This window comes from Mixophyes fleayi, chromosome 3, assembly GCF_038048845.1.
Source record: "Mixophyes fleayi isolate aMixFle1 chromosome 3, aMixFle1.hap1, whole genome shotgun sequence".
Taxonomy (NCBI): domain Eukaryota; kingdom Metazoa; phylum Chordata; class Amphibia; order Anura; family Limnodynastidae; genus Mixophyes; species Mixophyes fleayi.
This window is the reverse complement of record NC_134404.1, coordinates 275,690,026-275,711,547: the sequence shown is the minus strand read 5'-3', so window position 1 is coordinate 275,711,547 and position 21,522 is coordinate 275,690,026. Positions and strand designations below refer to the sequence as shown.

General features: G+C 31.6%; 28 non-coding genes across 28 annotated transcripts; all 28 read left to right on the top strand.

The window, feature by feature from the left end:
- Positions 1–247: 247 nt before the first annotated feature.
- Positions 248–330, top strand: TRNAL-UAA (transfer RNA leucine (anticodon UAA)). Its single transcript has one exon. It is a non-coding gene; the product is annotated as a tRNA-Leu (tRNA).
- Positions 331–926: 596 nt separating this feature from the next.
- Positions 927–1,009, top strand: TRNAL-UAA (transfer RNA leucine (anticodon UAA)). Its single transcript has one exon. It is a non-coding gene; the product is annotated as a tRNA-Leu (tRNA).
- A 597-nt stretch (positions 1,010–1,606) lies between these two features.
- On the top strand, positions 1,607–1,689 carry TRNAL-UAA (transfer RNA leucine (anticodon UAA)). The gene has a single exon. It is a non-coding gene; the product is annotated as a tRNA-Leu (tRNA).
- Positions 1,690–2,285: 596 nt separating this feature from the next.
- On the top strand, positions 2,286–2,368 carry TRNAL-UAA (transfer RNA leucine (anticodon UAA)). Its single transcript has one exon. It is a non-coding gene; the product is annotated as a tRNA-Leu (tRNA).
- A 598-nt stretch (positions 2,369–2,966) lies between these two features.
- On the top strand, positions 2,967–3,049 carry TRNAL-UAA (transfer RNA leucine (anticodon UAA)). Its single transcript has one exon. It is a non-coding gene; the product is annotated as a tRNA-Leu (tRNA).
- Positions 3,050–3,642: 593 nt separating this feature from the next.
- TRNAL-UAA (transfer RNA leucine (anticodon UAA)) lies at positions 3,643–3,725 on the top strand. Its single transcript has one exon. It is a non-coding gene; the product is annotated as a tRNA-Leu (tRNA).
- Positions 3,726–4,322: 597 nt separating this feature from the next.
- TRNAL-UAA (transfer RNA leucine (anticodon UAA)) lies at positions 4,323–4,405 on the top strand. Its single transcript has one exon. It is a non-coding gene; the product is annotated as a tRNA-Leu (tRNA).
- A 596-nt stretch (positions 4,406–5,001) lies between these two features.
- On the top strand, positions 5,002–5,084 carry TRNAL-UAA (transfer RNA leucine (anticodon UAA)). Its single transcript has one exon. It is a non-coding gene; the product is annotated as a tRNA-Leu (tRNA).
- A 597-nt stretch (positions 5,085–5,681) lies between these two features.
- TRNAL-UAA (transfer RNA leucine (anticodon UAA)) lies at positions 5,682–5,764 on the top strand. The gene has a single exon. It is a non-coding gene; the product is annotated as a tRNA-Leu (tRNA).
- A 595-nt stretch (positions 5,765–6,359) lies between these two features.
- Positions 6,360–6,442, top strand: TRNAL-UAA (transfer RNA leucine (anticodon UAA)). Its single transcript has one exon. It is a non-coding gene; the product is annotated as a tRNA-Leu (tRNA).
- Positions 6,443–7,040: 598 nt separating this feature from the next.
- TRNAL-UAA (transfer RNA leucine (anticodon UAA)) lies at positions 7,041–7,123 on the top strand. The gene has a single exon. It is a non-coding gene; the product is annotated as a tRNA-Leu (tRNA).
- Positions 7,124–7,720: 597 nt separating this feature from the next.
- TRNAL-UAA (transfer RNA leucine (anticodon UAA)) lies at positions 7,721–7,803 on the top strand. Its single transcript has one exon. It is a non-coding gene; the product is annotated as a tRNA-Leu (tRNA).
- A 596-nt stretch (positions 7,804–8,399) lies between these two features.
- TRNAL-UAA (transfer RNA leucine (anticodon UAA)) lies at positions 8,400–8,482 on the top strand. Its single transcript has one exon. It is a non-coding gene; the product is annotated as a tRNA-Leu (tRNA).
- Positions 8,483–9,078: 596 nt separating this feature from the next.
- Positions 9,079–9,161, top strand: TRNAL-UAA (transfer RNA leucine (anticodon UAA)). The gene has a single exon. It is a non-coding gene; the product is annotated as a tRNA-Leu (tRNA).
- A 597-nt stretch (positions 9,162–9,758) lies between these two features.
- On the top strand, positions 9,759–9,841 carry TRNAL-UAA (transfer RNA leucine (anticodon UAA)). The gene has a single exon. It is a non-coding gene; the product is annotated as a tRNA-Leu (tRNA).
- A 593-nt stretch (positions 9,842–10,434) lies between these two features.
- On the top strand, positions 10,435–10,517 carry TRNAL-UAA (transfer RNA leucine (anticodon UAA)). Its single transcript has one exon. It is a non-coding gene; the product is annotated as a tRNA-Leu (tRNA).
- Positions 10,518–11,113: 596 nt separating this feature from the next.
- TRNAL-UAA (transfer RNA leucine (anticodon UAA)) lies at positions 11,114–11,196 on the top strand. The gene has a single exon. It is a non-coding gene; the product is annotated as a tRNA-Leu (tRNA).
- Positions 11,197–13,148: 1,952 nt separating this feature from the next.
- TRNAL-UAA (transfer RNA leucine (anticodon UAA)) lies at positions 13,149–13,231 on the top strand. Its single transcript has one exon. It is a non-coding gene; the product is annotated as a tRNA-Leu (tRNA).
- Positions 13,232–13,827: 596 nt separating this feature from the next.
- On the top strand, positions 13,828–13,910 carry TRNAL-UAA (transfer RNA leucine (anticodon UAA)). The gene has a single exon. It is a non-coding gene; the product is annotated as a tRNA-Leu (tRNA).
- A 596-nt stretch (positions 13,911–14,506) lies between these two features.
- TRNAL-UAA (transfer RNA leucine (anticodon UAA)) lies at positions 14,507–14,589 on the top strand. The gene has a single exon. It is a non-coding gene; the product is annotated as a tRNA-Leu (tRNA).
- Positions 14,590–15,185: 596 nt separating this feature from the next.
- On the top strand, positions 15,186–15,268 carry TRNAL-UAA (transfer RNA leucine (anticodon UAA)). The gene has a single exon. It is a non-coding gene; the product is annotated as a tRNA-Leu (tRNA).
- Positions 15,269–15,868: 600 nt separating this feature from the next.
- On the top strand, positions 15,869–15,951 carry TRNAL-UAA (transfer RNA leucine (anticodon UAA)). Its single transcript has one exon. It is a non-coding gene; the product is annotated as a tRNA-Leu (tRNA).
- A 1,273-nt stretch (positions 15,952–17,224) lies between these two features.
- TRNAL-UAA (transfer RNA leucine (anticodon UAA)) lies at positions 17,225–17,307 on the top strand. The gene has a single exon. It is a non-coding gene; the product is annotated as a tRNA-Leu (tRNA).
- Positions 17,308–17,907: 600 nt separating this feature from the next.
- On the top strand, positions 17,908–17,990 carry TRNAL-UAA (transfer RNA leucine (anticodon UAA)). Its single transcript has one exon. It is a non-coding gene; the product is annotated as a tRNA-Leu (tRNA).
- A 1,273-nt stretch (positions 17,991–19,263) lies between these two features.
- TRNAL-UAA (transfer RNA leucine (anticodon UAA)) lies at positions 19,264–19,346 on the top strand. Its single transcript has one exon. It is a non-coding gene; the product is annotated as a tRNA-Leu (tRNA).
- Positions 19,347–19,942: 596 nt separating this feature from the next.
- On the top strand, positions 19,943–20,025 carry TRNAL-UAA (transfer RNA leucine (anticodon UAA)). Its single transcript has one exon. It is a non-coding gene; the product is annotated as a tRNA-Leu (tRNA).
- Positions 20,026–20,621: 596 nt separating this feature from the next.
- On the top strand, positions 20,622–20,704 carry TRNAL-UAA (transfer RNA leucine (anticodon UAA)). Its single transcript has one exon. It is a non-coding gene; the product is annotated as a tRNA-Leu (tRNA).
- Positions 20,705–21,300: 596 nt separating this feature from the next.
- TRNAL-UAA (transfer RNA leucine (anticodon UAA)) lies at positions 21,301–21,383 on the top strand. Its single transcript has one exon. It is a non-coding gene; the product is annotated as a tRNA-Leu (tRNA).
- Positions 21,384–21,522: the final 139 nt, after the last annotated feature.

Below are 21,522 nucleotides of genomic sequence, written 5' to 3'. Positions count from 1 at the left end.
AATAAATGTAAAAAATGAGTGCATAGTTTTCTATGATGTCCATCCCTTTAAAAGAATCAACAGAGTTCCATTTATATATTACTCTTGTCTTCAAAGTTAAGATCTTGTATACAGCATACAATATGAAAGAGACAGGTAAAGACGAGTAATAAGGTAGTGGAGAAATTGAAGAAAAAACGATCATACACACCAAATTACATATGAACATTGCAACTATGATAGATAGAAAAAAACCTGTGAAAATCTCACCAGTATGGCCGAGTGGTTAAGGCGTTGGACTTAAGATCCAATGGATTTATATCCGCGTGGGTTCAAACCCCCCTTCTGGTATGAATTTTAATTTCATCTTCCTGAAAGATTCAAGGAAAAATTTGGACATTAAAAGAATTTTAAAGATTCTTTGTTGAGTAGGTATGTTATTGAGCAATATAAACTCTAATTTCAACGACAATATTGCTTTCTGATAAGAAATATGATGAATATTAGCAACTTTTTCCAAAGGAGAGTGATTATTTTTTTGAAGTTGCTGAAGATCACTATTGTATTAAACGTGATACTTTATGCTGTCCACGCAGATATTTTATAATATGATCTAATCCTTGAATGAAGGATTATGATAAAAAGCAAGAGCAACCTTGATACCTGTGCACTCTCAAAAAATGGTGCATACCAAATAATAAATAAATGTAAAAAATGAGTGCATAGTTTTCTATGCTGTCCATCCCTTTAAAAGAATCAACAGAGTTCCATTTATATATTACTCTTGTCTTCAAAGTGAAGATCTTGTATACAGCATACAATATGAAAGAGACAGGTAAAGATGAGTAATAAGGTAGTGGAGAAATTGAAGAAAAAACGATCATACAAACCTAATTACATATGAACATTCCAACTATGATAGATAGAAAAAAAAATGTGAAAATCTCACCAGGATGGCCGAGTGGTTAAGGCGTTGGACTTAAGATCCAATGGATTTATATCCGCGTGGGTTCAAACCCCACTTCTGGTATGAATTTTAATTTCATCTTCCTAAAAGATTCAAGGAAAAATTTGGACATTAAAAGAATTTTAAAGATTCTTTGTTGAGTAGGTATGTTATTGAGCAATATAAACTCTAATTTCAACGACAATATTGCTTTCTGATAAGAAATATGATGAATATTAGCAACTTTTTCCAAAGGAGAGTGATTATTTTTTTGAAGTTGCTGAAGATCACTATTGTATTAAATGTGATACTTTATGCTGTCCAGGCAGATATTTTATAATATGATCTAATCCTTGAATGAAGGATTATGATAAAAAGCAAGAGCAACCTTGATACCTGTGCACTCTCAAAAAATGGTGCATACCAAATAATAAATAAATGTAAAAAATGAGTGCATAGTTTTCTATGCTGTCCATCCCTTTAAAAGAATCAACAGAGTTCCATTTATATATTACTCTTGTCTTCAAAGTGAAGATCTTGTATACAGCATACAATATGAAAGAGACAGGTAAAGACGAGTAATAAGGTAGTAGAGAAATTGAAGAAAAAAACGATCATAGAAACCTAATTACATATGAACATTGCAACTATGATAGATAGAAAAAAAAAAGTGAAAATCTCACCAGGATGGCCGAGTGGTTAAGGCGTTGGACTTAAGATCCAATGGATTTATATCCGCGTGGGTTCGAACCCCACTTCTGGTATGAATTTTAATTGCATCTTCCTAAAAGATTCAAGGAAAAATTTGGACATTAAAAGAATTTTAAAGATTCTTTGTTGAGTAGGTATGTTATTGAGCAATATAAACTCTAATTTCAACGACAATATTGCTTGCTGATAAGAAATATGATGAATATTAGCAACTTTTTCCAAAGGAGAGTGATTATTTTTTTGAAGTTGCTGAAGATCACTATTGTATTAAACGTGTTACTTTATGCTGTCCTGGCAGATATTTTATAATATGATCTAATCCTTGAATGAAGGATTATGATAAAAAGCAAGAGCAACCTTGATACCTGTGCACTCTCAAAAAATGGTGCATACCAAATAATAAATAAATGTAAAAAATGAGTGCATAGTTTTCTATGCTGTCCATCCCTTTAAAAGAATCAACAGAGTTCCATTTATATATTACTCTTGTCTTCAAAGTGAAGATCTTGTATACAGCATACAATATGAAAGAGACAGGAAAAGACGAGTAATAAGGTAGTGGAGAAATTGAAGAAAAAACGATCATACACACCTAATTACATATGAACATTGCAACTATGATAGATAGAAAAAAAAATGTGAAAATCTCACCAGGATGGCCGAGTGGTTAAGACGTTGGACTTAAGATCCAATGGATTTATATCCGCGTGGGTTTGAACCCCACTTCTGGTATGAATTTTAATTTCATCTTCCTAAAAGATTCAAGGAAAAATTTGGACATTAAAAGAATTTTAAAGATTCTTTGTTGAGTAGGTATGTTATTGAGCCATATAAACTCTAATTTCAACGACAATATTGCTTTCTGATAAGAAATATGATGAATATTAGCGACTTTTTCCAAAGGAGAGTGATTATTTTTTTGAAGTTGCTGAAGATCCCTATTGTATTAAACGTGATACTTTATGCTGTCCAGGCAGATATTTTATAATATGATCTAATCCTTGAATGAAGGATTATGATAAAAAGCAAGAGCAACCTTGATACCTGTGCACTCTCAAAAAATGGTGCATACCAAATAATAAATAAATGTAAAAAATGAGTGCATAGTTTTCTATGCTGTCCATCCCTTTAAAAGAATCAACAGAGTTCCATTTATATATTACTCTTGTCTTCAAAGTGAAGATCTTGTATACAGCATACAATATGAAAGAGACAGGTAAAGACGAGTAATAAGGTAGTGGAGAAATTGAAGAAAAAACGATCATACAAACCTAATTACATATGAACATTGCAACTATGATAGATACAAAAAAAAAAATGTGAAAATCTCACCAGGATGGCCGAGTGGTTAAGGCGTTGGACTTAAGATCCAATGGATTTATATCCGCGTGGCTTCAAACCCCACTTCTGGTATGAATTTTAATTTCATCTTCCTAAATGATTCAAGGAAAAATTTGGACATTAAAAGAATTTTAAAGATTCTTTGTTGAGTAGGTATGTTATTGAGCAATATAAACTCTAATTTCAACGACAATATTGCTTTCTGATAAGAAATATGATGAATATTAGCAACTTTTTCCAAAGGAGAGTTATTATTTTTTTGAAGTTGCTGAAGATCACTATTGTATTAAACATACTTTATGCTGTCCAGGCAGATATTTTATACTATGATCTAATCCTTGAATGAAGGATTATGATAAAAAGCAAGAGCAACCTTGATACCTGTGCACTCTCAAAAAATGGTGCATACCAAATAATAAATAAATGTAAAAAATGAGTGCATAGTTTTCTATGCTGTCCATCCCTTAAAAGAATCAACAGAGTTCCATTTATATATTACTCTTGTCTTCAAAGTGAAGATCTTGTATACAGCATACAATATGAAAGAGACAAGTAAAGACGAGTAATAAGGTAGTAGAGAAATTGAAGAAAAAAACGATCATAGAAACCTAATTACATATGAACATTGCAACTATGATAGATAGAAAAAAAAATGTGAAAATCTCACCAGGATGGCCGAGTGGTTAAGGCGTTGGACTTAAGATCCAATGGATTTATATCCGCGTGGGTTCGAACCCCACTTCTGGTATGAATTTTAATTTTATCTTCCTAAAAGATTCAAGGAAAAATTTGGACATTAAAAGAATTTTAAAGATTCTTTGTTGAGTAGGTATGTTATTGAGCAATATAAACTCTAATTTCAACGACAATATTGCTTTCTGGTAAGAAATATGATGAATATTAGCAACTTTTTCCAAAGGAGAGTGATTATTTTTTTGAAGTTGCTGAAGATCACTATTGTATTAAATGTGATACTTTATGCTGTCCAGGCAGATATTTTATAATATGATCTAATCCTTGAATGAAGGATTATGATAAAAAGCAAGAGCAACCTTGATACCTGTGCACTCTCAAAAAATGGTGCATACCAAATAATAAATAAATGTAAAAAATGAGTGCATAGTTTTCTATGCTGTCCATCCCTTTAAAAGAATCAACAGAGTTCCATTTATATATTACTCTTGTCTTCAAAGTGAAGATCTTGTATACAGCATACAATATGAAAGAGACAGGTAAAGACGAGTAATAAGGTAGTAGAGAAATTGAAGAAAAAAACGATCATAGAAACCTAATTACATATGAACATTGCAACTATGATAGATAGAAAAAAAAATGTGAAAATCTCACCAGGATGGCCGAGTGGTTAAGGCGTTGGACTTAAGATCCAATGGATTTATATCCGCGTGGGTTCGAACCCCACTTCTGGTATGAATTTTAATTGCATCTTCCTAAAAGATTCAAGGAAAAATTTGGACATTAAAAGAATTTTAAAGATTCTTTGTTGAGTAGGTATGTTATTGAGCAATATAAACTCTAATTTCAACGACAATATTGCTTTCTGATAAGAAATATGATGAATATTAGCAACTTTTTCCAAAGGAGAGTGATTATTTTTTTGAAGTTGCTGAAGATCACTATTGTATTAAACGTGATACTTTATGCTGTCCAGGCAGATATTTTATAATATGATCTAATCCTTGAATGAAGGATTATGATAAAAAGCAAGAGCAACCTTGATACCTGTGCACTCTCAAAAAATGGTGCATACCAAATAATAAATAAATGTAAAAAATGAGTGCATAGTTTTCTATGCTGTCCATCCCTTTAAAAGAATCAACAGAGTTCCATTTATATATTACTCTTGTCTTCAAAGTGAAGATCTTGTATACAGCATACAATATGAAAGAGACAGGAAAAGACGAGTAATAAGGTAGTGGAGAAATTGAAGAAAAAACGATCATACACACCTAATTACATATGAACATTGCAACTATGATAGATAGAAAAAAAAATGTGAAAATCTCACCAGGATGGCCGAGTGGTTAAGACGTTGGACTTAAGATCCAATGGATTTATATCCGCGTGGGTTTGAACCCCACTTCTGGTATGAATTTTAATTTCATCTTCCTAAAAGATTCAAGGAAAAATTTGGACATTAAAATAATTTTAAAGATTCTTTGTTGAGTAGGTATGTTATTGAGCCATATAAACTCTAATTTCAACGACAATATTGCTTTCTGATAAGAAATATGATGAATATTAGCGACTTTTTCCAAAGGAGAGTGATTATTTTTTTGAAGTTGCTGAAGATCCCTATTGTATTAAACGTGATACTTTATGCTGTCCAGGCAGATATTTTATAATATGATCTAATCCTTGAATGAAGGATTATGATAAAAAGCAAGAGCAACCTTGATACCTGTGCACTCTCAAAAAATGGTGCATACCAAATAATAAATAAATGTAAAAAATGAGTGCATAGTTTTCTATGCTGTCCATCCCTTTAAAAGAATCAACAGAGTTCCATTTATATATTACTCTTGTCTTCAAAGTGAAGATCTTGTATACAGCATACAATATGAAAGAGACAGGTAAAGACGAGTAATAAGGTAGTGGAGAAATTGAAGAAAAAACGATCATACAAACCTAATTACATATGAACATTGCAACTATGATAGATAAAAAAAAAAAATGTGAAAATCTCACCAGGATGGCCGAGTGGTTAAGGCGTTGGACTTAAGATCCAATGGATTTATATCCGCGTGGCTTCAAACCCCACTTCTGGTATGAATTTTAATTTCATCTTCCTAAATGATTCAAGGAAAAATTTGGACATTAAAAGAATTTTAAAGATTCTTTGTTGAGTAGGTATGTTATTGAGCAATATAAACTCTAATTTCAACGACAATATTGCTTTCTGATAAGAAATATGATGAATATTAGCAACTTTTTCCAAAGGAGAGTTATTATTTTTTTGAAGTTGCTGAAGATCACTATTGTATTAAACATACTTTATGCTGTCCAGGCAGATATCTTATACTATGATCTAATCCTTGAATGAAGGATTATGATAAAAAGCAAGAGCAACCTTGATACCTGTGCACTCTCAAAAAATGGTGCATACCAAATAATAAATAAATGTAAAAAAATGAGTGCATAGTTTTCTATGCTGTCCATCCCTTTAAAAGAATCAACAGAGTTCCATTTATATATTACTCTTGTCTTCAAAGTGAAGATCTTGTATACAGCATACAATATGAAAGAGACAAGTAAAGACGAGTAATAAGGTAGTAGAGAAATTGAAGAAAAAAACGATCATAGAAACCTAATTACATATGAACATTGCAACTATGATAGATAGAAAAAAAAATGTGAAAATCTCACCAGGATGGCCGAGTGGTTAAGGCGTTGGACTTAAGATCCAATGGATTTATATCCACGTGGGTTCGAACCCCACTTCTGGTATGAATTTTAATTTTATCTTCCTAAAAGATTCAAGGAAAAATTTGGACATTAAAAGAATTTTAAAGATTCTTTGTTGAGTAGGTATGTTATTGAGCAATATAAACTCTAATTTCAACGACAATATTGCTTTCTGGTAAGAAATATGATGAATATTAGCAACTTTTTCCAAAGGAGAGTGATTATTTTTTTGAAGTTGCTGAAGATCACTATTGTATTAAATGTGATACTTTATGCTGTCCAGGCAGATATTTTATAATATGATCTAATCCTTGAATGAAGGATTATGATAAAAAGCAAGAGCAACCTTGATACCTGTGCACTCTCAAAAAATGGTGCATACCAAATAATAAATAAATGTAAAAAATGAGTGCATAGTTTTCTATGCTGTCCATCCCTTTAAAAGAATCAACAGAGTTCCATTTATATATTACTCTTGTCTTCAAAGTGAAGATCTTGTATACAGCATACAATATGAAAGAGACAGGTAAAGACGAGTAATAAGGTAGTAGAGAAATTGAAGAAAAAAACGATCATAGAAACCTAATTACATATGAACATTGCAACTATGATAGATAGAAAAAAAAATGTGAAAAATCTCACCAGGATGGCCGAGTGGTTAAGGCGTTGGACTTAAGATCCAATGGATTTATATCCGCGTGGGTTCGAACCCCACTTCTGGTATGAATTTTAATTGCATCTTCCTAAAAGATTCAAGGAAAAATTTGGACATTAAAAGAATTTTAAAGATTCTTTGTTGAGTAGGTATGTTATTGAGCAATATAAACTCTAATTTCAACGACAATATTGCTTTCTGATAAGAAATATGATGAATATTAGCAACTTTTTCCAAAGGAGAGTGATTATTTTTTTGAAGTTGCTGAAGATCACTATTGTATTAAACGTGATACTTTATGCTGTCCAGGCAGATATTTTATAATATGATCTAATCCTTGAATGAAGGATTATGATAAAAAGCAAGAGCAACCTTGATACCTGTGCACTCTCAAAAAATGGTGCATACCAAATAATAAATAAATGTAAAAAATGAGTGCATAGTTTTCTATGCTGTCCATCCCTTTAAAAGAATCAACAGAGTTCCATTTATATATTACTCTTGTCTTCAAAGTGAAGATCTTGTATACAGCATACAATATGAAAGAGACAAGTAAAGACGAGTAATAAGGTAGTAGAGAAATTGAAGAAAAAAACGATCATAGAAACCTAATTACATATGAACATTGCAACTATGATAGATAGAAAAAAAAATGTGAAAATCTCACCAGTATGGCCGAGTGGTTAAGGCGTTGGACTTAAGATCCAATGGATTTATATCCGCGTGGGTTCGAACCCCACTTCTGGTATGAATTTTAATTTTATCTTCCTAAAAGATTCAAGGAAAAATTTGGACATTAAAAGAATTTTAAAGATTCTTTGTTGAGTAGGTATGTTATTGAGCAATATAAACTCTAATTTCAACGACAATATTGCTTTCTGGTAAGAAATATGATGAATATTAGCAACTTTTTCCAAAGGAGAGTGATTATTTTTTTGAAGTTGCTGAAGATCACTATTGTATTAAATGTGATACTTTATGCTGTCCAGGCAGATATTTTATAATATGATCTAATCCTTGAATGAAGGATTATGATAAAAAGCAAGAGCAACCTTGATACCTGTGCACTCTCAAAAAATGGTGCATACCAAATAATAAATAAATGTAAAAAATGAGTGCATAGTTTTCTATGCTGTCCATCCCTTTAAAAGAATCAACAGAGTTCCATTTATATATTACTCTTGTCTTCAAGTGAAGATCTTGTATACAGCATACAATATGAAAGAGACAGGTAAAGACGAGTAATAAGGTAGTAGAGAAATTGAAGAAAAAAACGATCATAGAAACCTAATTACATATGAACATTGCAACTATGATAGATAGAAAAAAAAATGTGAAAATCTCACCAGGATGGCCGAGTGGTTAAGGCGTTGGACTTAAGATCCAATGGATTTATATCCGCGTGGGTTCGAACCCCACTTCTGGTATGAATTTTAATTGCATCTTCCTAAAAGATTCAAGGAAAAATTTGGACATTAAAAGAATTTTAAAGATTCTTTGTTGAGTAGGTATGTTATTGAGCAATATAAACTCTAATTTCAACGACAATATTGCTTTCTGATAAGAAATATGATGAATATTAGCAACTTTTTCCAAAGGAGAGTGATTATTTTTTTGAAGTTGCTGAAGATCACTATTGTATTAAACGTGATACTTTATGCTGTCCAGGCAGATATTTTATAATATGATCTAATCCTTGAATGAAGGATTATGATAAAAAGCAAGAGCAACCTTGATACCTGTGCACTCTCAAAAAATGGTGCATACCAAATAATAAATAAATGTAAAAAATGAGTGCATAGTTTTCTATGCTGTCCATCCCTTTAAAAGAATCAACAGAGTTCCATTTATATATTACTCTTGTCTTCAAAGTGAAGATCTTGTATACAGCATACAATATGAAAGAGACAGGAAAAGACGAGTAATAAGGTAGTGGAGAAATTGAAGAAAAAACGATCATACACACCTAATTACATATGAACATTGCAACTATGATAGATAGAAAAAAAAATTTGAAAATCTCACCAGGATGGCCGAGTGGTTAAGACGTTGGACTTAAGATCCAATGGATTTATATCCGCGTGGGTTTGAACCCCACTTCTGGTATGAATTTTAATTTCATCTTCCTAAAAGATTCAAGGAAAAATTTGGACATTAAAATAATTTTAAAGATTCTTTGTTGAGTAGGTATGTTATTGAGCCATATAAACTCTAATTTCAACGACAATATTGCTTTCTGATAAGAAATATGATGAATATTAGCGACTTTTTCCAAAGGAGAGTGATTATTTTTTTGAAGTTGCTGAAGATCCCTATTGTATTAAACGTGATACTTTATGCTGTCCAGGCAGATATTTTATAATATGATCTAATCCTTGAATGAAGGATTATGATAAAAAGCAAGAGCAACCTTGATACCTGTGCACTCTCAAAAAATGGTGCATACCAAATAATAAATAAATGTAAAAAATGAGTGCATAGTTTTCTATGCTGTCCATCCCTTTAAAAGAATCAACAGAGTTCCATTTATATATTACTCTTGTCTTCAAAGTGAAGATCTTGTATACAGCATACAATATGAAAGAGACAGGTAAAGACGAGTAATAAGGTAGTGGAGAAATTGAAGAAAAAGCGATCATACAAACCTAATTACATATGAACATTGCAACTATGATAGATAAAAAAAAAAAATGTGAAAATCTCACCAGGATGGCCGAGTGGTTAAGGCGTTGGACTTAAGATCCAATGGATTTATATCCGCGTGGCTTCAAACCCCACTTCTGGTATGAATTTTAATTTCATCTTCCTAAATGATTCAAGGAAAAATTTGGACATTAAAAGAATTTTAAAGATTCTTTGTTGAGTAGGTATGTTATTGAGCAATATAAACTCTAATTTCAACGACAATATTGCTTTCTGATAAGAAATATGATGAATATTAGCAACTTTTTCCAAAGGAGAGTTATTATTTTTTTGAAGTTGCTGAAGATCACTATTGTATTAAACATACTTTATGCTGTCCAGGCAGATATCTTATACTATGATCTAATCCTTGAATGAAGGATTATGATAAAAAGCAAGAGCAACCTTGATACCTGTGCACTCTCAAAAAATGGTGCATACCAAATAATAAATAAATGTAAAAAATGAGTGCATAGTTTTCTATGCTGTCCATCCCTTTAAAAGAATCAACAGAGTTCCATTTATATATTACTCTTGTCTTCAAAGTGAAGATCTTGTATACAGCATACAATATGAAAGAGACAGGTAAAGACGAGTAATAAGGTAGTGGAGAAATTGAAGAAAAAACGATCATACAAACCTAATTACATATGAACATTGCAACTATGATAGATAGAAAAAAAAATGTGAAAATCTCACCAGGATGGCCGAGTGGTTAAGGCGTTGGACTTAAGATCCAATGGATTTATATCCGCGTGGGTTCGAACCCCACTTCTGGTATGAATTTTAATTTCATCTTCCTAAAAGATTCAAGGAAAAATTTGGACTTTAAAAGAATTTTAAAGATTCTTTGTTGAGTAGGTATGTTATTGAGCAATATAAACTCTAATTTCAACGACAATATTGCTTTCTGATAAGAAATATGATGAATATTAGCAACTTTTTCCAAAGGAGAGTGATTATTTTTTTGAAGTTGCTGAAGATCACTATTGTATTAAACGTGATACTTTATGCTGTCCAGGCAGATATTTTATAATATGATCTAATCCTTGAATGAAGGATTATGATAAAAAGCAAGAGCAACCTTGATACCTGTGCACTCTCAAAAAATGGTGCATACCAAATAATAAATAAATGTAAAAAATGAGTGCATAGTTTTCTATGCTGTCCATCCCTTTAAAAGAATCAACAGAGTTCCATTTATATATTACTCTTGTCTTCAAAGTGAAGATCTTGTATACAGCATACAATATGAAAGAGACAGGTAAAGACGAGTAATAAGGTAGTGGAGAAATTGAAGAAAAAACGATCATACACACCAAATTACATATGAACATTGCAACTATGATAGATAGAAAAAAACCTGTGAAAATCTCACCAGGATGGCCGAGTGGTTAAGGCGTTGGACTTAAGATCCAATGGATTTATATCCGCGTGGGTTCGAACCCCACTTCTGGTATGAATTTTAATTTCATCTTCCTGAAAGATTCAAGGAAAAATTTGGACATTAAAAGAATTTTAAAGATTCTTTGTTGAGTAGGTATGTTATTGAGCAATATAAACTCTAATTTCGACGACAATATTGCTTTCTGATAAGAAATATGATGAATATTAGCAACTTTTTCCAAAGGAGAGTGATTATTTTTTTGAAGTTGCTGAAGATCACTATTGTATTAAACGTGATACTTTATGCTGTCCAGGCAGATATTTTATAATATGATCTAATCCTTGAATGAAGGATTATGATAAAAAGCAAGAGCAACCTTGATACCTGTGCACTCTCAAAAAATGGTGCATACCAAATAATAAATAAATGTAAAAAATGAGTGCATAGTTTTCTATGCTGTCCATCCCTTTAAAAGAATCAACAGAGTTCCATTTATATATTACTCTTGTCTTCAAAGTGAAGATCTTGTATACAGCATACAATATGAAAGAGACAGGTAAAGACGAGTAATAAGGTAGTGGAGAAATTGAAGAAAAAATGATCATACAAACCTAATTACATATGAACATTGCAACTATGAGAGATAGAAAAAAAAATGTGAAAATCTCACCAGGATGGCCGAGTGGTTAAGGCGTTGGACTTCAGATCCAATGGATTTATATCCGCGTGGGTTTGAACCCCACTTCTGGTATGAATTTTAATTTCATCTTCCTAAAAGATTCAAGGAAAAATTTGGACATTAAAAGAATTTTAAAGATTCTTTGTTGAGTAGGTATGTTATTGAGCAATATAAACTCTAATTTCAATGACAATATTGCTTTCTGATAAGAAATATGATGAATATTAGCAACTTTTTCCAAAGGAGAGTGATTATTTTTTAAGTTGCTGAAGATCACTATTGTATTAAACGTGATACTTTATGCTGTCCAGGCAGATATTTTATAATATGATCTAATCCTTGAATGAAGGATTATGATAAAAAGCAAGAGCGACCTTGATACCTGTGCACTCTCAAAAAATGGTGCATACCAAATAATAAATAAATGTAAAAAATGAGTGCATAGTTTTCTATGCTGTCCATCCCTTTAAAAGAATCAACAGAGTTCCATTTATATATTACTCTTGTCTTCAAAGTGAAGATCTTGTATACAGCATACAATATGAAAGAGACAGGTAAAGACGAGTAATAAGGTAGTGGAGAAATTGAAGAAAAAATGATCATACAAACCTAATTACATATGAACATTGCAACTATGAGAGATAGAAAAAAAAATGTGAAAATCTCACCAGGATGGCCGAGTGGTTAAGGCGTTGGACTTCAGATCCAATGGATTTATATCCGCGTGGGTTTGAACCCCACTTCTGGTATGAATTTTAATTTCATCTTCCTAAAAGATTCAAGGAAAAATTTGGACATTAAAAGAATTTTAAAGATTCTTTGTTGAGTAGGTATGTTATTGAGCAATATAAACTCTAATTTCAATGACAATATTGCTTTCTGATAAGAAATATGATGAATATTAGCAACTTTTTCCAAAGGAGAGTGATTATTTTTTTGAAGTTGCTGAAGATCACTATTGTATTAAACGTGATACTTTATGCTGTCCAGGCAGATATTTTATAATATGATCTAATCCTTGAATGAAGGATTATGATAAAAAGCAAGAGCAACCTTGATACCTGTGCACTCTCAAAAAATGGTGCATACCAAATAATAAATAAATGTAAAAAATGAGTGCATAGTTTTCTATGCTGTCCATCCCTTTAAAAGAATCAACAGAGTTCCATTTATATATTACTCTTGTCTTCAAAGTGAAGATCTTGTATACAGCATACAATATGAAAGAGACAGGTAAAGACGAGTAATAAGGTAGTGGAGAAATTGAAGAAAAAACGATCATACACACCAAATTACATATGAACATTGCAACTATGATAGATAGAAAAAAACCTGTGAAAATCTCACCAGGATGGCCGAGTGGTTAAGGCGTTGGACTTAAGATCCAATGGATTTATATCCGCGTGGGTTCGAACCCCACTTCTGGTATGAATTTTAATTTCATCTTCCTAAAAGATTCAAGGAAAAATTTGGACATTAAAAGAATTTTAAAGATTCTTTGTTGAGTAGGTATGTTATTGAGCAATATAAACTCTAATTTCAATGACAATATTGCTTTCTGATAAGAAATATGATGAATATTAGCAACTTTTTCCAAAGGAGAGTGATTATTTTTTTGAAGTTGCTGAAGATCACTATTGTATTAAACGTGATACTTTATGCTGTCCAGGCAGATATTTTATAATATGATCTAATCCTTGAATGAAGGATTATGATAAAAAGCAAGAGCAACCTTGATACCTGTGCACTCTCAAAAAATGGTGCATACCAAATAATAAATAAATGTAAAAAATGAGTGCATAGTTTTCTATGCTGTCCATCCCTTTAAAAGAATCAACAGAGTTCCATTTATATATTACTCTTGTCTTCAAAGTGAAGATCTTGTATACAGCATACAATATGAAAGAGACAGGTAAAGACGAGTAATAAGGTAGTGGAGAAATTGAAGAAAAAACGATCATACACACCAAATTACATATGAACATTGCAACTATGATAGATAGAAAAAAACCTGTGAAAATCTCACCAGGATGGCCGAGTGGTTAAGGCGTTGGACTTAAGATCCAATGGATTTATATCCGCGTGGGTTCGAACCCCACTTCTGGTATGAATTTTAATTTCATCTTCCTAAAAGATTCAAGGAAAAATTTGGACATTAAAAGAATTTTAAAGATTCTTTGTTGAGTAGGTATGTTATTGAGCAATATAAACTCTAATTTCAACGACAATATTGCTTTCTGATAAGAAATATGATGAATATTAGCAACTTTTTCCAAAGGAGAGTGATTATTTTTTTGAAGTTGCTGAAGATCACTATTGTATTAAACGTGATACTTTATGCTGTCCAGGCAGATATTTTATAATATGATCTAATCCTTGAATGAAGGATTATGATAAAAAGCAAGAGCAACCTTGATACCTGTGCACTCTCAAAAAATGGTGCATACCAAATAATAAATAAATGTAAAAAATGAGTGCATAGTTTTCTATGCTGTCCATCCCTTTAAAAGAATCAACAGAGTTCCATTTATATATTACTCTTGTCTTCAAAGTGAAGATCTTGTATACAGCATACAATATGAAAGAGACAGGTAAAGACGAGTAATAAGGTAGTGGAGAAATTGAAGAAAAAACGATCATACACACCAAATTACATATGAACATTGCAACTATGATAGATAGAAAAAAAAATGTGAAAATCTCACCAGGATGGCCGAGTGGTTAAGGCGTTGGACTTAAGATCCAATGGATTTATATCCGCGTGGGTTCGAACCCCACTTCTGGTATGAATTTTAATTTCATCTTCCTAAAAGATTCAAGGAAAAATTTGGACATTAAAAGAATTTTAAAGATTCTTTGTTGAGTAGGTATGTTATTGAGCAATATAAACTCTAATTTCAACGACAATATTGCTTTCTGATAAGAAATATGATGAATATTAGCAACTTTTTCCAAAGGAGAGTGATTATTTTTTTGAAGTTGCTGAAGATCACTATTGTATTAAACGTGATACTTTATGCTGTCCAGGCAGATATTTTATAATATGATCTAATCCTTGAATGAAGGATTATGATAAAAAGCAAGAGCAACCTTGATACCTGTGCACTCTCAAAAAATGGTGCATACCAAATAATAAATAAATGTAAAAAATGAGTGCATATTTTTCTATGCTGTCCATCCCTTTAAAAGAATCAACAGAGTTCCATTTATATATTACTCTTGTCTTCAAAGTAAAGATCTTGTATACAGCATACAATATGAAAGAGACAGGTAAAGACGAGTAATAAGGTAGTGGAGAAATTGAAGAAAAAACGATCATACACACCAAATTACATATGAACATTGCAACTATGATAGATAGAAAAAAACCTGTGAAAATCTCACCAGGATGGCCGAGTGGTTAAGGCGTTGGACTTAAGATCCAATGGATTTATATCCGCGTGGGTTCGAACCCCACTTCTGGTATGAATTTTAATTTCATCTTCCTGAAAGATTCAAGGAAAAATTTGGACATTAAAAGAATTTTAAAGATTCTTTGATGAGTAGGTATGTTATTGAGCAATATAAACTCTAATTTCAATGACAATATTGCTTTCTGATAAGAAATATGATGAATATTAGCAACTTTTTCCAAAGGAGAGTGATTATTTTTTTGAAGTTGCTTGCTAAAGATCACTATTGTATTAAACGTGATACTTTATGCTGTCCAGGCAGATATTTTATAATATGATCTAATCCTTGAATGAAGGATTATGATAAAAAGCAAGAGCAACCTTGATACCTGTGCACTCTCAAAAAATGGTGCATACCAAATAATAAATAAATGTAAAAAATGAGTGCATAGTTTTCTATGCTGTCCATCCCTTTAAAAGAATCAACAGAGTTCCATTTATATATTACTCTTGTCTTCAAAGTGAAGATCTTGTATACAGCATACAATATGAAAGAGACAGGTAAAGACGAGTAATAAGGTAGTGGAGAAATTAAAGAAAAAACGATTATACACGCCAAATTACATATGAACATTGCAACTATGATAGATAGAAAAAAATCTGTGAAAATCTCACCAGGATGGCCGAGTGGTTAAGGCGTTGGACTTAAAATCCAATGGATTTATATCCGCGTGGGTTCGAACTCCACTTCTGGTATGAATTTTAATTTCATCTTCCTAAAAGATTCAAGGAAAAATTTGGACATTAAAAGAATTTTAAAGATTCTTTGTTGAGTAGGTATGTTATTGAGCAATATAAACTCTAATTTCAACGACAATATTGCTTTCTGATAAGAAATATGATGAATATTAGCAACTTTTTCCAAAGGAGAGTGATTATTTTTTTGAAGTTGCTGAAGATCACTATTGTATTAAACGTGATACTTTATGCTGTCCAGGCAGATATTTTATAATATGATCTAATCCTTGAATGAAGGATTATGATAAAAAGCAAGAGCAACCTTGATACCTGTGCACTCTCAAAAAATGGTGCATACCAAATAATAAATAAATGTAAAAAATGAGTGCATAGTTTTCTATGCTGTCCATCCCTTTAAAAGAATCAACAGAGTTCCATTTATATATTACTCTTGTCTTCAAAGTGAAGATCTTGTATACAGCATACAATATGAAAGAGACAGGTAAAGACGAGTAATAAGGTAGTGGAGAAATTTAAGAAAAAATGATCATACAAACCTAATTACATATGAACATTGCAACTATGAGAGATAGAAAAAAAAATGTGAAAATCTCACCAGGATGGCTGAGTGGTTAAGGCGTTGGACTTCAGATCCAATGGATTTATATCCGTGTGGGTTTGAACCCCACTTCTGGTATGAATTTTAATTTCATCTTCCTAAAAGATTCAAGGAAAAATTTGGACATTAAAAGAATTTTAAAGATTCTTTGTTGAGTAGGTATGTTATTGAGCAATATAAACTCTAATTTCAATGACAATATTGCTTTCTGATAAGAAATATGATAAATATTAGCAACTTTTTCCAAAGGAGAGTGATTATTTTTTAAGTTGCTGAAGATCACTATTGTATTAAACGTGATACTTTATGCTGTCCAGGCAGATATTTTATAATATGATCTAATCCTTGAATGAAGGATTATGATAAAAAGCAAGAGCAACCTTGATACCTGTGCACTCTCAAAAAATGGTGCATACCAAATAATAAATAAATGTAAAAAATGAGTGCATAGTTTTCTATGCTGTCCATCCCTTTAAAAGAATCAACAGAGTTCCATTTATATATTACTCTTGTCTTCAAAGTGAAGATCTTGTATACAGCATACAATAGGAAAGAGACAGGTAAAGACGAGTAATAAGGTAGTGGAGAAATTGAAGAAAAAACGATCATACACACCAAATTACATATGAACATTGCAACTATGATAGATAGAAAAAAACCTGTGAAAATCTCACCAGGATGGCCGAGTGGTTAAGGCGTTGGACTTAAGATCCAATGGATTTATATCCGCGTGGGTTCGAACCCCACTTCTGGTATGAATTTTAATTTCATCTTCCTGAAAGATTCAAGGAAAAATTTGGACATTAAAAGAATTTTAAAGATTCTTTGATGAGTAGATATGTTATTGAGCAATATAAACTCTAATTTCAATGACAATATTGCTTTCTGATAAGAAATATGATGAATATTAGCAACTTTTTCCAAAGGAGAGTGATTATTTTTTTGAAGTTGCTTGCTAAAGATCACTATTGTATTAAACGTGATACTTTATGCTGTCCAGGCAGATATTTTATAATATGATCTAATCCTTGAATGAAGGATTATGATAAAAAGCAAGAGCAACCTTGATACCTGTGCACTCTCAAAAAATGGTGCATACCAAATAATAAATAAATGTAAAAAATGAGTGCATAGTTTTCTATGCTGTCCATCCCTTTAAAAGAATCAACAGAGTTCCATTTATATATTACTCTTGTCTTCAAAGTGAAGATCTTGTATACAGCATACAATATGAAAGAGACAGGTAAAGACGAGTAATAAGGTAGTGGAGAAATTAAAGAAAAAACGATTATACACGCCAAATTACATATGAACATTGCAACTATGATAGATAGAAAAAAATCTGTGAAAATCTCACCAGGATGGCCGAGTGGTTAAGGCGTTGGACTTAAAATCCAATGGATTTATATCCGCGTGGGTTCGAACTCCACTTCTGGTATGAATTTTAATTTCATCTTCCTAAAAGATTCAAGGAAAAATTTGGACATTAAAAGAATTTTAAAGATTCTTTGTTGAGTAGGTATGTTATTGAGCAATATAAACTCTAATTTCAACGACAATATTGCTTTCTGATAAGAAATATGATGAATATTAGCAACTTTTTCCAAAGGAGAGTGATTATTTTTTTGAAGTTGCTGAAGATCACTATTGTATTAAACGTGATACTTTATGCTGTCCAGGCAGATATTTTATAATATGATCTAATCCTTGAATGAAGGATTATGATAAAAAGCAAGAGCAACCTTGATACCTGTGCACTCTCAAAAAATGGTGCATACCAAATAATAAATAAATGTAAAAAATGAGTGCATAGTTTTCTATGCTGTCCATCCCTTTAAAAGAATCAACAGAGTTCCATTTATATATTACTCTTGTCTTCAAAGTGAAGATCTTGTATACAGCATACAATATGAAAGAGACAGGTAAAGACGAGTAATAAGGTAGTGGAGAAATTTAAGAAAAAATGATCATACAAACCTAATTACATATGAACATTGCAACTATGAGAGATAGAAAAAAAAATGTGAAAATCTCACCAGGATGGCTGAGTGGTTAAGGCGTTGGACTTCAGATCCAATGGATTTATATCCGTGTGGGTTTGAACCCCACTTCTGGTATGAATTTTAATTTCATCTTCCTAAAAGATTCAAGGAAAAATTTGGACATTAAAAGAATTTTAAAGATTCTTTGTTGAGTAGGTATGTTATTGAGCAATATAAACTCTAATTTCAATGACAATATTGCTTTCTGATAAGAAATATGATAAATATTAGCAACTTTTTCCAAAGGAGAGTGATTATTTTTTAAGTTGCTGAAGATCACTATTGTATTAAACGTGATACTTTATGCTGTCCAGGCAGATATTTTATAATATGATCTAATCCTTGAATGAAGGATTATGATAAAAAGCAAGAGCAACCTTGATACCTGTGCACTCTCAAAAAATGGTGCATACCAAATAATAAATAAATGTAAAAAATGAGTGCATAGTTTTCTATGCTGTCCATCCCTTTAAAAGAATCAACAGAGTTCCATTTATATATTACTCTTGTCTTCAAAGTGAAGATCTTGTATACAGCATACAATAGGAAAGAGACAGGTAAAGACGAGTAATAAGGTAGTGGAGAAATTGAAGAAAAAACGATCATACACACCAAATTACATATGAACATTGCAACTATGATAGATAGAAAAAAACCTGTGAAAATCTCACCAGGATGGCCGAGTGGTTAAGGCATTGGACTTAAGATCCAATGGATTTATATCCGCGTGGGTTCGAACCCCACTTCTGGGATGAATTTTAATTTCATGTTCCTAAAAGATTCAAGGAAAAATTTGGACATTAAAAGAATTTTAAAGATTCTTTGTTGAGTAGGTATGTTATTGAGCATTATAAACTCTAATTTCAACGACAATATTGCTTTCTGATAAGAAATATGATGAATATTAGCAACTTTTTCCAAAGGAGAGTGATTATTTTTTTGAAGTTGCTGAAGATCACTATTGTATTAAACGTGATACTTTATGCTGTCCAGGCAGATATTTTATAATATGATCTAATCCTTGAATGAAGGATTATGATAAAAAGCAAGAGCAACCTTGATACCTGTGCACTCTCAAAAAATGGTGCATACCAAATAATAAATAAATGTAAAAAATGAGTGCATAGTTTTCTATGCTGTCCATCCCTTTAAAAGAATCAACAGAGTTCCATTTATATATTACTCTTGTCTTCAAAGTGAAGATCTTGTATACAGCATACAATATGAAAGAGACAGGTAAAGACGAGTAATAAGGTAGTGGAGAAATTGAAGAAAAAACGATCATACACACCAAATTACATATGAACATTGCAACTATGATAGATAGAAAAAAACCTGTGAAAATCTCACCAGGATGGCCGAGTGGTTAAGGCGTTGGACTTAAAATCCAATGGATTTATATCCGCGTGGGTTCGAACCCCACTTCTGGTATGAATTTTAATTTCATCTTCCTAAAAGATTCAAGGAAAAATTTGGACATTAAAAGAATTTTAAAGATTCTTTGTTGAGTAGGTATGTTATTGAGCAATATAAACTCTAATTTCAACGACAATATTGCTTTCTGATAAGAAATATGATGAATATTAGCAACTTTTTCCAAAGGAGAGTGATTATTTTTTTGAAGTTGCTGAAGATCACTATTGTATTAAACGTGATACTTTATGCTGTCCAGGCAGATATTTTATAATATGATCTAATCCTTGAATGAAGGATTATGATAAAAAGCAAGAGCAACCTTGATACCTGTGCACTCTCAAAAAATGGTGCATACCAAATAATAAATAAATGTAAAAAATGAGTGCATAGTTTTCTATGCTGTCCATCCCTTTAAAAGAATCAACAGAGTTCCATTTATATATTACTCTTGTCTTCAAAGTGAAGATCTTGTATACAGCATACAATATGAAAGAGACAGGTAAAGACGAGTAATAAGGTAGTGGAGAAATTGAAGAAAAAACGATCATACACACCAAATTACATATGAACATTGCAACTATGATAGATAGAAAAAAATCTGTGAAAATCTCACCAGGATGGCCGAGTGGTTAAGGCGTTGGACTTAAGATCCAATGGATTTATATCCGCGTGGGTTCGAATCCCACTTCTGGTATGAATTTTAATTTCATCTTCCTAAAAGATTCAAGAAAAAATTTGGACATTAAAAGAATTTTAAAGATTCTTTGTTGAGTAGGTATGTTATTGAGCAATATAAACTCTAATTTCAACGACAATATTGCTTTCTGATAAGAAATATGATAAATATTTGCAACTTTTTCCAAAGGAGAGTGATTATTTTTTTGAAGTTGCTGAAGATCACTATTGTATTAAACGTGATACTTTATGCTGTCCAGGCAGATATTTTATAATATGATCTAATCCTTGAATGAAGGATTATGATAAAAAGCAAGAGCAACCTTGATACCTGTGCACTCACAAAAAATGGTGCATGCCAAATAATAAATAAATGTAAAAAATGAGTGCATAGTTTTCTATGCTGTCCATCCCTTTAAAAGAATCAACAGAGTTCCATTTATATATTACTCTTGTCTTCAAAGTGAAGATCTTGTATACAGCATACAATATGAAAGAGACAGGTAAAGACGAGCAATAAGGTAGTGGAGAAATTGAAGAAAAAACGATCATACACACCAAATTACATATGAACATTGCAACTATGATAGATAGAAAAAAACCTGTGAAAATCTCACCAGGATGGCTGAGTGCTTAAGGCGTTGGACTTAAGATCCAATGGATTTAAATCCGCGTGGGTTCAAACCCCACTTCTGGTATGAATTTTAATTTCATCTTCCTAAAAGATTCAAGGAAAAATTTGGACATTAAAAGAATTTTAAAGATTCTTTGTTGAGTAGGTATGTTATTGAGCAATATAAACTCTAATTTCAACGACAATATTGCTTTCTGATAAGA